This window comes from Antedon mediterranea, chromosome 4 (genome assembly GCF_964355755.1).
Source record: "Antedon mediterranea chromosome 4, ecAntMedi1.1, whole genome shotgun sequence".
Lineage (NCBI taxonomy): Eukaryota > Metazoa > Echinodermata > Crinoidea > Comatulida > Antedonidae > Antedon > Antedon mediterranea.
The window spans coordinates 9398842-9412783 of NC_092673.1; the positions used below are offsets into that span (position 1 = coordinate 9398842).

The following is a 13942-nucleotide window of genomic DNA, read 5'->3' on the forward strand; positions in this document are numbered from 1 at the left end:
GTCAACTCATGAATCTCATCCTCTCCAGAGAAAGGAAGACTGACAAAAATGCAAGAGTCACAAACGAAAGTCCTGTCTGTAGATGATCGACGGCACCGTTGATAATACACAGTAGAGCAAATTGAACATTTGGTTACTCGACTCCTTCTGTTGAAACCCTTAGAGCAACTCGGGTACTTGGGTTCATGTTATTCGATATAGGACCAGGGTTAGGCCCAATGTCACCGCTGCTGCAGAGTAGACAGATGATAACCATTTTATTGAAAGTCATTTTTCTGGCAATGTGCATATATGCATACGACATGTCAGGTTGTAGATTGCAAATTCTCCGAAATCATTAGGCTTGGAGACGTCAACAAAATATTCGTTAAGTTGTAAGTTACCGGCGTTATTAGGTGTGGCTGTGCAGATCGCTTTGACTGCAATGAGCCAGAAACTGATAGATAAAATAACACCTTTCAACATAATGATGAAGCGATCGCGTATCCTTAAACACAAATGGAAAAGAAAAAAAGTACACTCACCAAATGTGCTTGTCGAAAAATGACCAGTACGTCCTCGCTCTGCAGTGGAATGTATCGAGTTATGCGGTTAGGGTTGAAATGACGATGTCTCCAGGTGTTAAATAGATAAACATACATTATCTTGGATAAAACGAAAGAACTAGATAGAACTATAAGATAATTATATATATTATTGTATTATTATTATTATTATTATGTATATATATTATAGATAATATTTTTGAAAATCCAATCAAATGACGTCATGATCAATAAAAACTAAAGCTATAAGTTTGCTCTGAATTGTTCAAAAAGTATTCATTTTGGAAAATTGTTTCCAGTGAAGAATGTAAGTAACATGAAACTAAGACGTGTAAAGTATCAACAACCCAAATGCAGAGTTGAAAGATATAGAAAAAGTGCAATACCATACCTTACCTCGCTTCTAAATGAATAATCATTATGTATCACCCAATATTCAGTGCAGTTTATTGTTTCCTTTTATTCACTATTTTTAATGTCTATGTTAGTCTTAATTGGTCCTTTTAGGTGTTTTTTTAAATAAAATTTTACTATTTTAAGCTAAACTTTTATAATGTTCCTGTATAGTATTTCTGGTGTCTATTTCATCCTTTTTTATATATAATTTACCTCCGCCAAGGAGGTATGTGGCGGAGGTATATGTAATCGGTAGCGTGTGTTTGTTACTTGGCCAAATTGAAAATTGGCCAAGTATGTTGATATGTTGGTTTGTGTGTTTGTGTGTGTGTGTTTGTTTGTTTGTCATCACTCTAGCGCTCACAGTTTAGATTCGAATGACTCCAAATTACTACCATACATGTCACCTGGTGCAAGGACGACACTGCCCAATTTTGGTTAAAATCTGGACCACGGTCACAATTCTGGACCACTTTTAACAATTATTTTCAGACCTGCTAGTGTTAAAAGATAGGACAGAATTATCAAAAGCCGGTGAGCAGTCTTAAATTAACAAGTAAACTGAAATTGCATTTTCTCGAGAACTACTTGTCCAAAAAACTTCATTTTTGTACAAGAGGCAAGAGTTATAATTTGTGATTTGTAATTTTAAAACATAATTTGATTTAATGTTCACGTTTTTTGATTCCAGTAGTTTAAAAAACCTATTTTCTTTTCAAATTCACTCGTTTGATTTTCGCGTTGCTGTTCTATTGTTAGTCAACTGAAGCCATTGTTAATTGAAAGGCTTGTTACATAACCATTACACCAAACTCGCATACACATGCTTGTAGTGAAATTAGCCTAAATCACAAACAGCATTAAGACACACACAAATATATATACAGTATATTTTTTTTTACCGGAGAAATCTTATGTAGGAGAATTTTACAGTAGGCGGAGGTATGCACTCTCGGAGTGGCTTTCTAGTTACCATTGGTTTTATACTTTTATTTATACAAATTTTAATATTGAGAATTATGTAAATATCTTTGTAATTCAGCTAAGGCTGCGATGACGATATTGAAATAAATGAAATGAAAAAAAACCAAAAAAAACCCAATAAAATCTTAACGATAATTTATATTGTAACGATATTGTTGCTCATGGCGTCATTTGATTGGACGTGGTGAGAAATTGTTTTTCATCAAAGGCAGCATAGATGATAATCCTATAGTTCTATGATGAAAACTTCTTTTGTTTTAGGTATGAAAAATGCATATTTAGGCCTATCTTTTTATTATCGATCATTATCGCCCTAGTGTAAACTGTAAATGGGCCTTTAGTTAGTTTGGGTACTTGTAGCGGCGCTATACAATCTATGCCTACTAAACAACTTTTGTTCATTGGTGGTCAGAAGTTACGCTGGGTGGTAACCAGTTAAGTATGTGAGAGGCGTACTACACAGTATACGCGCTGTGTATACGCGTTGCTCCTTTTTGTTTATTTATTTACATTTAATTTTCCGATCGTGCGCGCGCCGTTTGTGGTGTACGTGTAGAGTCGAGCTAGGAGAGGAGGATCGGAGAGAAGGAGAGGAGGCGGCGGCAGCAGCGCATATCATCACATTCACACGGCGGACGGCCAGTGTCATATGTCGCGTGTCAGCTAGAGATATTTTTAAATACAATAATTAATTATAAATAGCCCAGGCATTGTATAGTAGGCCGAACTTTAGGTAAGATAAGTAACGTACTGGAGACAGGTACAGTATTTTTATTGAGGAGACAGCGTTGGCCAAGGCTAGCCTAGCCTACCTCCTAGGCCTACCTAGGCTAGGCCTAACTAGGCAGGGGCCCTCCTACTAGTAGACCTAGCCTAGCTACTAGGCTAGGCTAGCCTAACTAGGCCTAGGCATACTAGAGATAGCCTAGCTAGGCCTAGGGGCCTAGACTAGGCCTAGGGGCCTAGACTAGGCCTAGGCTAGGCTGGGCCTAGATAGGCCTAGGCCTAGCTAGGCTAAGCCTACTAGGCCTAGGCTAGGCTAGGCCTAGCTAGCCTAGGAGGCTAGGCCTAGCTAGTAGGCTAAGCCCAGGCCCCTATTAGGCCTACTAACTAGGCCTAGGCCTACTAGCTAGGCCTAGCTAGACCACTACTGGTACTAGCCTAGCTAGGCCTACTAGGAGGCCCTAGTACTAGGCTAGGGCTTAGGCCTAGCCTAGTTGTCATTGTGATGTTGGTGATTTTATGCCTACTAGTACTAGCTAGGCTAGCTATTATTAGCTAGCCTACTAGCCACCAGCCATGGCCTCCCTACTACTACTACTACTAGGTATATGGCCTAGGCTAGAGGCTAGCCTAAATTCCTAGAAGGTAGGCCTAGCTAGGCTTGCCTAGGCCAGCTAGCTAGGCCTAGGCATGCCTAGGTAGGCCTCGACTCTCTAGTACTAGTAGTAGTAGTAGTAGTAGGGCCCTAGCTTAGGGCCTAGCTAGCTAGTAGTAGGCCTATTATTATTAGGTAGGCCTAGTGCCTCCATACACATGATTCGTGTATAAACTCATCATGTCCTCCATACGCGGCCTCTAGTTTTGACCAATAAAATACTACATAGCAGCCTATAGTATTATTTAGAATAATTTTTTTTGAAAACATGTTGTATTAATTAACCAATATTTACATTAATCAAATTACATAAACTTTTTTTGCCAATTTTTTTAATTACCGTATTAAAATCTCCTAATATTTTACATAATCTTAATGCAGGCTTAACTGAGACTTTCTCGTGGTCTTAGGTCTTAGATTAAAGCATATAGATATTATAGTTCACTATATAATATCTCTATGATTAAAGTAAGCCTAGGTCTTTATATTGCAATTGCCCCAAGGTTGAAATATTTAAGAAGTGCTTAAGCAAACAACTTAAGGTTATTTATCAAACCATCTTAGCAGAAAAATTAAACTCTAGAGGGCAGCAAATTATGTCTCAAGATGAAAAATCCTTGCTTACGTGTGCGCATTAGCTTTTTTCTGTTAGCGATCAGGCCCGTAGCCAGGGGGGGTTTTTATGGTTCGGGCGAACCCCCCCTTTACAGCGAACCCCCCTTAACCAACTGCGAACCCCCATCCCCGACATGCCCAATACCTCACCCTCATCTCCAAAAATCCTCCAAATACGTGCCCCACAGTACAAAAAGTTGTTTGTAAATTGAAAAATTCGTAAACTTGTTCGTGAACCTTCTTCTCTGTATGAGCGTCAACTAGTGATACGTGTCTGTAAATTTCTAAAAGCTGCAAATGAATTTCCGATTTTAACCTGAAAAATAAATGTTTGGTCCCTGCATGTAACATGATATTGACGCGTCTCATAGCGAGCTGGCGCACGAACGATTCGTACAAAGGACACCGCCAGACAACTGCGTACCTATAATTGTTTAGATCACTGGCAGTCAGGCAGCATGCATAAAGTATATAGCCTTCCGACGTACATCAGTATTTATGTGTGACTATGAAGTATAATGTATCATAGAGGATTATAGTGAATATTAAAGACCCTTTCCCTGCAATTTTGGACGTTTTTTGGAAAATAATACATATATATCACTTTAAAAACATTAAACCATGTCATTCCTTGTCTTAAATGTACGTTTTATGGTAAATTATGATAAAAAGTGAGAAACAATGCACTACCTAAGTAGCTCGCGGCGATCGACCTCTCGTGGACGGTCTTAGGCCTAGCCTAGCTAGGCTTAGTTTTGTAGGCCTAGCTGGTAAACATCGATAACGTACGAACATCGTACGCTAGCTATATACCTAGCCTGACGTTGTATAGTTGCTGCATTAATTGTCTTTCTATTTTTGCCAGACTCCGTTGATACAAATTGGGGAAAACCCGGTATTTTCGCTGAAAAGTTTGGAGTCTTCCATTTGTTTTGGCTTCACGATCGATCGAAAAGTGGGCGAATTACAGGTGAAAAACAAAAATATCAATCCGCGCGCAATGCATTTTGGGATTTATAGCGGGCCGCTATAATTATTAGAATCGATTTATTTTTCACAATTTAAGAGCCATTGTCTGTAAAAATCAAAGATTTGGTGGCAGATGTAAAAAAATGGATTTCTCTCAAATTTTTACCATGAATAGACATTTCAATAAAAAGCATATCTACAACATTCATTTCAATTTTTAGCCTCCGTTGCCATGACAACGGTCAATTATCCAAATTTTGATGTTTTTGCCATTTTTCACAGATTTTCTATAGTGAAAAAGTACAAACTTGTATACTTATTTTAACCAAAAATACTTACAGTATACAGTTTTAGTTTATAGCAGTGTAAACAACATGTATTGAGTTCCATTTAATGTAGAAAAAAAATAAATTACAAAATGGAGTTTGGTTGATACCATTATTTTAAAAAGGGGTGTTTTTAAAAAATATTTTTTTTATAAAAGTATACCTCATAAACGTACCTATAACTTCCAAAGTGGTGTTTTTAAATCAATGAGGTTTTTTAATTGGATAGTCAATAGGTTTGTCAACAATAATCACGAAAAAAACACTGGGGTAAATTTCGTACATAGGTTTTGTGTTGCCAGGAAAATACGAAAAATACAAAAAATATAACAAAATATCAACAAACAAAACTCATGAAACACAATTTAAATATGGCTAATCCAATAATAAAATGTATATGTGGCTTGTCATAATGCTACTAGAGTCATACGAATATTTTATATAAAATAGGAGAATGTGTTGCCAGGTTTATTTCAATTAATTGCCAGAAAAACAGTATTTTGCATTGAAATATGTAGTTGATGGAAAATAATGTTAAACTTGGAAATAATTGCGTCAATGGTTTTTATAAATTTTTAAATCTATTTTGTGTAAAGAGATACAGAAAGACCTCCCAAAAAATCTGACCTTGTAAATAGGTCATTTGAGGTCAAAAGGGGTCAGAATGCAAAACAGGACAGGTCCCCACTTTACTACAACTATTAATGTTTGATCAAAATTTACAAGATAGTTCATAACAATTCTCAACAATTTTCTTATTTTACCTATAGTGTTACCTTAGCAACCATTTCTATGTGTAACTAAGGAAAGTAATTTTTTTTAAAACGTAAAAAATGGCGTTTTTATAAATACAAAGAATTGATTGCATTTTTAATTTTTCTCAATTTTACTTCTACTGCATTCCATTAATGACAAACTTGACCTTGTAAATTCATTCATTTTGAGGTCAACATTTTACTTTAAATACTGAATCCTAATAATCTCAGAAATAAAGTCTTGACGAATCTGATGAAAGGTAAAAAAATGACCTTTAGTGTTATCTTAAACCTGTTTTACGTAACAAATGATATTTAAAAAAAAAATTAAATATGGAGTTTCATGAAAAAAAAAATTGTTTACATATTGAGGTCAAATGACATCAACATTTTACCTATAGTGTATTGTAGCAACTGTTTCTATACGTAACTAAGTACAATATTTTTAATATGGGGTTTCATGACTACAAACAATTGATTACTTATACTACCTTTTCCCAAATTTACTTATCTACTGAATCCCAGAAAATGTGTGACCTTGTGAAAGGGTCATTTGTTGGGTCAAGTTATGTCAAAATGTATTATTTATGTTATCTTAGAACCTGTTTCTATGTATAACTAAGGATAATTGTTTTTTTAAATACAGTTGAACCTCCCGTAAGTGGCCACCCTTGGGACCTGGAAAAGTGGCCGCTTACGGGCGGTGACCCCTTACGGGAGGTTCTGCCGATAAAGGGCCAAAATCACTTATTATGGCTATATACGATATTCTTAACGAAACGAGCCTCTCAATTTTCCAGCTAATTGTAGGCCTATTATTATTTATAATCAGGTGGTTTAGTATTTTTTAGCATTTTCAGACAAATTTTAAAAACTTTATTATATGAAAAATGGTCGGTCAAAATCTGTGTAGTTTTCTCATCTCTTCACAGTAATGTTTTTAAAACCTCTTCAAAATAAAGCTAATATATAAAGAAATACAATAAACATGCACCTCTAATTCATAGGTCCATGCAATAAGTATCGCATTTTTCGATTGGCCGCTTACAAAAAATCTCATTTTTAGTATAAAAAGGTGCCCGCAGTTGCTTACGGTAAGCACCAAATGCACTAATTAGATAGGAAGAACAAACAGGCTTTTCAAAGTGCGTCCGTTAAGGGAGGTGGCCGCTGTAAATAAAATATGGGGTTTTCATGAATAAAAATAATCACAGAAGAAAGTGCTTACGAATATGACCTTGTGAAACGGTAATTTGAAAATGCAAATAAGGCATGCCTGCTAATAATCTATAAATTTAAATTTGTATGAGATAAATATGCAAAATCTAAAGAATATCTCATTTTTAGTTACCATAGTAACTGTTGCTATGCATAACTAAGGGAAATTAAATAATTATCAGATAATTATTAATTAATAATTAATACTGAATCCAACCATCACAGTAAAAAAAAATATAGAATTTAAAACCAATATTTAATAATGAAGTGTGATATTTTACATGCTGACCTTAAATGAAATGAAATTTCAAAAAATCAGGGCTTCAATATTTGTTATGTAGCATTAACATACCTGAGTATATCATTGACTTTTGATTGGTTCTATTTTGGGGAGGGGAAAGTGGTGGATCCAGGACTTTTAAATAGTTAGAAGGTTGAAGGCGAGGGTCTAAAAACTTAACTTTATGTCCTATCTTTTGCATTTCAATTTTTAACTTGGGGTGGGTGGGGGCTTGGAGAAAGGGGGAGGGGATGGGATAGAGGAGTTTGAATCCGTCTATTCATTGGGGCGATAGTAGCGGCAGTGTGGGTGGTGCTTGAATGCATGCATTTGACACTCTATAGTGGATGATCGACCAAAGTGTTGCAGTTTATCTTTTTGTGGTTATAGTTGGTCGGGGTGGGGGGTGGGGGGGGGGGGGTAGTCGAAAGTGGTGGTGGATGGGCATGTGGGATCTGCTTAGGTTAGCAAATAAAAGAAGTAAACAAATGAAAGAGGAGCTTCAAAATAAGAGTGGAGTAATCTGTTTCAAAGATTAAAATTCACAACGATCTGATAATTTATTCAAATTTTCAGAGGATATAACCTATAAAATGACATTAAAACTGGGAATTACAGAATCTATAATTAAAAATTAATTTTTTTTTTCTCACAACACAACTAGAACTATATAAAACATTAAGAATTTTTCTGACCAATGAGTTTCAAATCAAATAATCAAAGAAAATAAATGTTTTTACTAATATACCATGTTTTTTTTTTTTATAAAAATGCCTATGTTTCTCGCAACACTGCTTGTAGATTTTAAATTTACCCCAGTATTTTATTTTAGAAATCAATTATTAAACATTAGAACTACCTATTTGTAATAAATCAGCTAAAAAAAAACACCACTTTGGGCGTTATGGTGAAGTAAAGTTTAGTTGCATTGAACAATTTAAAAAAAGTGAAAAACACCCCTTTTTAAATAAATGGTATCTCCCAAGGTATGAAATAAAAAAAAATAAAAAAATTTGAAACAGGTACACAATGCATTGTTATTATGCATACACTAATTATTTTTTATAATTAAATGAACAACACAAAAATATCGTTCATCAAAGTAGTACCAATATCCATTTTAAAAAACCTTAAAAAAGGACAAAATTTGTCAAAAACACAAATTTGGCCGTTGCCATGGAAATATACGTGTGAAATAAAAAATACTTCATATTTGATTTCTCTCAACACATATATAGCCATGTGCAAAATTTGAAAGAAATCCATTTTTTTGAGTCTGCCACTCTTTTTCATATTTCTTTGATTCTTACAGACAATGGCTCTTAACCGTTTAAAGACGAAAAAAGTTATCGCAATAGGACCATATAGTATTATTTTTACATTAAATATAGTTTGTGATCTTAAATTAGATCTAAAAAACGTAGGGAATGGGGCTTTAATATTTTACACTATAATTTCTATGGTATCAAGTACTGACGTAGTTCACATTATGGCATCCGATTATTTTTTTCTAGACCACCAGCCGATACGTACTAAAATGTATCAATATCACCTATTTACATATTTATATTCCTCAACAAATTGCTGTAAATAAATATTATAGATAGAGCTAGCAAATAGCATTTGCCTTCACCCAGTGTGCTTTTTTCGGGGCTGCTCCTAGATATACGTTCGCATTGAACTTGAACGCAAAACAAAATACGGAGTAAATGATCAAACAATCGGCGGTTCCGCACAGAGCACGCGCATCTAACATACGGCAACAAATAGTTATCGTCATTTAAATTATCGACGTGTTTGAGGAGGAGGAAAAAAGTATGATCTTTTGCTCATTGGTTATATAGCATGCTGCACGAGAGTGTCTTTTCCGGCCATCTAGGGGTGTCATTTAACAAAATTCGCTTCGCATCAGGCTGGGTGAGGGGGGGGGGGGGGGGGGGGAGGGGGGTTGACCCAAATATTTAGTGTCCGAACCCCCCCTTGACAGATCCTGGCTACGGCCCTGGCGATGGTGGTGCTATAATATGTTATCTCCGCATTTTTGCTCCAACAAGAGAGGCGCATTCTGGTTACTATGCTTTCATTACTTTTTGTTTGTTTTATCTTTATACTGGGTGACCTCTTCAGTCAAAGACTGATCTCCCAGAGGGCCCAGTTGGTGATCAGTGGCTGTGATGTACTAATACACCGGGGTAACCCCCTACTAGTCTCGAAAGATGTACTAGGTTCTTTAAAGTGCACACGAGCAAGTTGTGTACACTGGACCTACGGTTTATAGTCCTTATCCGAGAAGACTCGTTCTACCACCAGAACCATGGAGTGAGTGAGCCTCAAACCCCTGCCGATGTTATGGCTACGTGATTACGGTTCCACTGTCTTAACCGCTCGGCCACTCACTCACTGTACTTGAAATAGAGAAAGAGCACAAAAGTAGGAAATACATACGAAAATCATTCGCTCTAAACTTAAATCATTTATCCAGGGGTGGGGTGCTACAGGGGCCATTCCCCCTCCCCTTCTAAAAAATGGGGGAGAGAAAATAGGAGAGAGGGGGATGGGGGAAGAGAGAGAATTAGATAATTAAAAGATATGAAAAAGAAAAAAAATATTTCCGAATGAATTGCCGATTCTTACAAATAAGGGAGGATATCGCCTTGTTGTAACTACGTATAGGCCTACGCCTTTTTCACGAAACGGAAGACATCTTCGATCGATGACAAACAATGCCGTGCAACGAAGCGTAACCAACAGAAATAACATAACGTTTTCAGGGGATTTCAGGACACCATGTTAATTTAAAAATCGTAACTCTTTAACGGAGGATCGTATGAGAAAAACAATTACTGTAAAATGTTCTTAAAAGATTTGCCTACATCACTGTGTGATTGAAAAAAATTTGTAAATTTTTTTTCACTGCTTAAAATCCATAAAAAAAAACACCACAGTGTATAAGCATAGGCTGAAAACGCTATGTTATTTCTGTTGGTTACGCTTTGTTGCACGGCATTGTTTGTCATCGTTTCGTGAAAAAGGCGTATTGGTCCCTGGATGTAGCATTCAGATATTGACGCCCGCGGCGGCGTGAGCTGGGCCAACTTCTAAATAAGAAGAATTGTAACTTTAATTAATTCGTACAAAGCCCTTGTAACTTGATACAGTCTAGATATCGACGCTTGGACCAGGGAGTTGCTTGGACCGCAATGAAAATAAGTTCGGATCGTTCACCTTTGTTCCCGGCCTCAAACCCCTCCCCCGCTCATTGCGCACGCGCCTATTCCTCTACTACTAGGCCGGCCTAGTACCAGATAGAGAGTACTCTACTACTCTAGACTATTCATATCAGTTATCCGTGGGTCTCTTATTTTATAGCAAAAATATCGCAGTATAGCCTAAATACAGTATTATTATTATACAGTAATAGTAGGGTAAATGATGTTGCACCTTCTGTTTTTTGGACATGATGAATAGTGTGTGTCACGACGGTGGAGGCAGCAAGCAAATCAAACTTGTTACGTACACGCATATTAACCGATAGTTCGCAGACGAGCGCGCGCTGTTGGATGTATTGTACAACAGCACGTGTGCTTTGTTTTGTCTAGACAAATATTAAACGTGCAATAAAACAGACTGACAGAAGAAGTTACCCAGTTTCTAATCTAAAAACTTTTTTTTGTACTTTTTCATTTACAATTTTTTTTTTCCCTGTGGCCCCCCCTTAAATCCGCGCCTGGGCGTAACGTAGTTCAAATCGGACTTGCGCGAAGAAAATAATGTAATTTGTATTAATACAGTTGTAAATAAACATGATTTTCATTATTATAACATACCAATGTATATTTCATTAAGGTATATAAAAATAGATATTTCATTCTTCAATATCTGGCCAATATAACAACTCAATGACTGATTTACATTTTTTATAAACCTCGTTTAAATACCATTTAGTCGGCGATTTAGCCTGCCTCATCGAGGACTAAAAAAATTGATCAAAATCTGTCTTGATTTAGTCGATGTTGGCCTGATTTAGTCGCCGATTTAGTTGAAGTTCGGTAACCATTTTGTTTTCAATGGGCCAATATATTCAAATTGAGGTCAGAGGTCAAAGATGACTTTTATAAATTTGGCAACATGGGTTTTTATAACCAGCATGCTTCAAATATTTACTTACTTTCCTCATGATTTGCACACGAAAATACATAGGGAACTGGGGCCGGATTTATCAAACTTGCTTAGCAAAAAAATGTCTTAACTTTGCCTTAAATCCTTGATTTTGCTTAAGTCAGATTTATCAATATATCTAAGCAAAAAAATTTGCTTAATTTTGTCTTAAATCTAAGACGAACAACACCCTGCCTTAAGATGAAAAATTTCGTCTTATCTCATTTCTGCAACAGAAACATTCTTTTTTGACAACGTGAGCGTGCTAGGCCGGAACATTGAACATTCGGAAAGGCTATGCTAGTGCGTTTTCCGCTGTACTACGGACGCTAAAATAATGATATTGATCTTTGTAAAGATGGCCGAGAAATTGGACAAGCAAAACTAATATTTTCAGGATAGGTACGACCCATTTGACTAACTTTTAGAAAACTGTATTGACTGCCAAGGGTCGTTGTCATTGATAAAAATAAATAAATGTTGATTTGATTTAAGTTTAGAGCGAATTATTTTCATATGTATTTCCGACTGTTGTGCTCTTTCTCTATTTCAAGTAATAAAAACAATAGTAGCCTGGCGCCCTCTCTTGTTGGGAGTGTAAATACGGAGATAAAATGTTATAGAGCCGCTATCGCTAAGAGAAAAAAGCTAATGCGCACGCGTAAGCAAGGATTTTTCGTCTTTAGACATAATTTGCTGCCCTCTAGAGTGTAATTTTTTTTAAAAGACATTGCTAAGACGGTTTGATAAATAAGATTAAGTTATTTGCTTAAGCACTTCTTAAATATTTCAGCTTAAGCAAAAATATAAGCAAATATTGATAAATGCCAACCCTGGACTATACAATCAACCCATTTTTTATTTCCTAAATCCTTTCTCCTCTCTTTGTCTTTCCCACATACTCTCTTTTATCTTCTTATACCCAGCCTGGTAGGTACGAATTTGCTATTCTCCCTGCCTCCTCGCCTATTACGCAACATGGGTGGAGACTCCGGAAACTCCAGGGTTGGCATTTATCAATATTTGCTTATATTTTTGCTTAAGCTGAAATATTTAAGAAGTGCTTAAGCAAATAACTTAATCTTATTTATCAAACCGTCTTAGCAATGTCTTAGCAGAAAAATTGTCTTAGGTAAATTTTACTTTGCACATGCGCAAAATTAAACTCTAGAGGGCAGCAAATTATGTCTTAAGACGAAAAATTCTTGCTTACGCATGCGTAATAGCTTTTTTCTTTTAGCGATGGCGGCGCTATAACATTTTATCTCCGTATTTTCACTCCCAACAAGAGAGGGCGCATTCTGGCTACTATTGTTTTTATTACTTGAAATAGAGAAAGAGCACAACAGTCGGAAATACATACGAAAATCATTCGCTCTAAACTTAAAGATGTATTGTCCCTTTGACTAATTCCAAAAAAATAAAAAATAAAAGATTTCGAAAAAAGGTGGGTCATTTTAAAGTATCATAATAGTTATTAACTATCACCAAAAAATTTTCGACTTCCAGTCAAAGTTTTCAATCAAAACATATCCCATAATGAAACGCACTTGTTTGGCTACTATGTATGCATAATCATAAAACTTCCTCGTGATCTGTGTGAAAATACCTTCTTAACCGTGACGAGTTGTAAACAATCCGAATTTAGCATATGCATAATGCGTACTCATGGTTTGAAATCTTTGTTTACTTTCGTTCGTGACGATTTTCCAGATGAAATGTAATCTAACTAATTTACCTGTTAATTACGTAAACTTGTTGTTTTTGACTCGAATTTTCTACCTAAAGTGGATAACTTTAATATTACTTTGATATGCCCACTTTAAATTTAGAATATTTTGACCTTCATTTTTTTGTGTTTCAAGGGACAATACATCTTTAAATCAAATCAACATTTATTTATTTTTATCAATGACAGCGACCCTTGGCAAGCGATACAGTTTTCTAAAAGCTAGTCAATTGGGTCGTACCTATCCCGAAAATATTTGTTTTGCTCGTCCAATTTCTAGGCCATCTTTGTGAAGATCGATATCATTATTTTAGCGTCCGTAGTACAGCGTAAAACGCACTAGCGTAGCTTTTCCGAATGTTCAATGTTCCGGCCTAGCGCGCTCGCGTTGTCAAAAAAGAATGTTTCTGTTGCAGAAATGAGATAAGGCGAAATTTTTCATCTTAAGGCAGGGTGTTGTTCGTCTTAGATTTAAGACAAAATTAAGCAATTTTTTTTGCTTAGATATATTGATAAATCTGACTTAGGCAAAATCAAGGATTTAAGGCAAAGTTAAGACGATTTTTTTGCTAAGCAAGTTTGATAAATC

The 13942-nt window shown here is 35.9% G+C and overlaps 1 protein-coding gene across 4 annotated transcripts in view; it reads left to right on the top strand.

The window, feature by feature from the left end:
* Positions 1-2344: 2344 nt before the first annotated feature.
* The window catches only part of LOC140046567 (uncharacterized), a 131451-nt gene continuing 119853 nt past the window's right edge, over positions 2345-13942 (top strand). For 3 of the 4 annotated variants that reach the window (XM_072091260.1, XM_072091262.1, XM_072091263.1), the window contains exon 1: positions 2481-2658. The gene's annotated coding sequence lies outside the window, so the exon portion shown is untranslated. Of the gene's footprint in view, positions 2365-2480; positions 2659-13942 lie in introns of those variants that run through there. The other variant, XM_072091261.1, reaches the window with a different exon arrangement.